We start from the raw sequence: 2084 nt of genomic DNA, 5'->3' as shown, positions 1-2084 counted from the left end.
GCTTCTTGGTGGTGGGGGGGGCGGCTCTCCCTGCCTTCCGCCTGCAGCTTCCTTCCACCCTCACAAAAATACCGGTTAGCTGAGTTCCGGTTAATCAAGGTTTTACTGTCTAAGTTGTGGGTGGCTTTCTCCGCTGTTTTACAAGCACAGAACGTTATGAACTGGAAAGCAGAGGGGGAAAAAAAAGAAAAAAATGTTATGTAAAGTTTGTCCAGAATATTTGAGCACTGGACCTAGTCAGAAGACCTGGGTTCTAACACTGATTGCCACTTGCTAGCCATGTGGGTGAAATGGAGGTCATATAAGACCTAGGACAATTCACACATTCCTTAAGCCTCAGTTTCCTCATCTATAAAGGTAATAACACTTGCACTAATGACTTAACAGGTCTATTGAAAGGATCAAATAAAGTGGTTTGTAAAATTCTTTAAAAACTATATTAACTGTGATTATTTAGAAATGTCTGCTATTATCATTATCATTTGTATGCATACCCACCCTCCAGTTTTATAAACCAGAATGGATCACCTGAAAAGAAGAGGTTAAAAGACCAAAGATTGCAGCTCCAAAGGGGAATAAATGCAGTCTTCAAGAAATGTGACAAATTGAGGAACATCAAGGTAAAGGAAACTCAGCTGTCTGTAGCAGGCTCTATACAAATTGAACAACGTTCACAGTTGCTCATATTTTGCAGAGAAGGAAACTGAGGCCCAGGGCAATTGAGGTTCCCAAGATCCCACAGTAAGTGGCATAGCTAGAACAAGAACTCAGGATTCCTGACTCACCAGTCCAATGTTTTGCTTTTTTCCCCACATACCAGATGCCTCCCCAAGGAATCAAACTCTAAGTGACAAGGAGTTCTAAATATGCATTTCAGTATTAGCCTCTTCATGGGAAAATGATGACGGTATAAAGTGAGTGTGAAAAAGAGGTCTGGGCTATTATGCTTTCATCTAAGCACAAATTTCTCACCTTCCTGAGCTGCTGTCTAGTTGTTTTCAATGCTATTCTTCTGCACAGCCAACATGGCCTTCTAGAGAAGGGGTTTTATGTAATTTAGTAACTGTTCACTGAGCTCTTACTATGTACAAAGGTCCATTCTAGGTGCTTAATCATCCTCCCCTTGCTCTTCCTGAAACTGTCTTGGAAGACAAAGACAAAGAAGGGTTCCTCATCTACCCCACTATCACCTCAAAAACACAAACCACCTTCACTGTATCGGTGAGGAATGAAACTGACTTTAAAGTAGCACCAAGGAGCAAACCATACCAACTTTAAGGACTTGATGAAGGCCCAGAAAGCCATGTCTGAGCAGCCTGGCCCACCCTTCCTCCTCAAGCTGTCCAGGAGCTAAGGATTTGACTGCATAATATCACCTGACATCCTGCAGCAGCTTCACACACTAAAGCTTCTCTGTTCAACCAATCTGTGAGGTAACTACTAATGTGTATATAGCACCTTATAGTGACTAAGCACATTCACACATATGATCATATTTGCTTCTCATCACAAGGAAAATATAGCAGGTCCTATGCTTCCTGTGACAGGGAAGGAATGGAAGTCTCAGAGGGAAATAATATGCTCAGTCACATAGCTAATGGGGGAATGTCATGGTAGGAAGACACTCTTCCCCACAATTCTGTCTGCTGAACTCTTCCTTTTTATTCAAGACCCAGTTTCTTCCCTAATTCCTACAGTCAGAAGTGATCCAACACCTTGTTTTAGACTCTTTGATTTCTCTATCACATCTTAAATCAGTTGTTTATATAATGTCTTAACTCATTAGTAGAATGCCAATTCCTTGATTACAGGGACTACTATGAAGGTTTGTTTTTTTAATCTCCAACATACCTAACACAGTGCCCTGCTTAGCACAGTGCCATTGGATGGTAAGCTCCTTGAGGGCAGGGCCTGTCTTTTGTCTCTTTTTATTTCCCCAGCACTTAGCACAGCACCTGGAGCACAGCAGGCACTTCATAAAAGTTTTACTGACTGACTGAGCACAGAAGGCACTTAAAAATGTTCACTGAATGTGTGTGAAATTTAGTATTTATTGAATGGAATTGCTAATGATCCAGTTATCA

Source organism: Notamacropus eugenii, chromosome 4 (genome assembly GCF_028372415.1).
Source record: "Notamacropus eugenii isolate mMacEug1 chromosome 4, mMacEug1.pri_v2, whole genome shotgun sequence".
In the NCBI taxonomy this organism is placed as follows: domain Eukaryota; kingdom Metazoa; phylum Chordata; class Mammalia; order Diprotodontia; family Macropodidae; genus Notamacropus; species Notamacropus eugenii.
Note: the sequence above shows the minus strand (reverse complement) of the source record.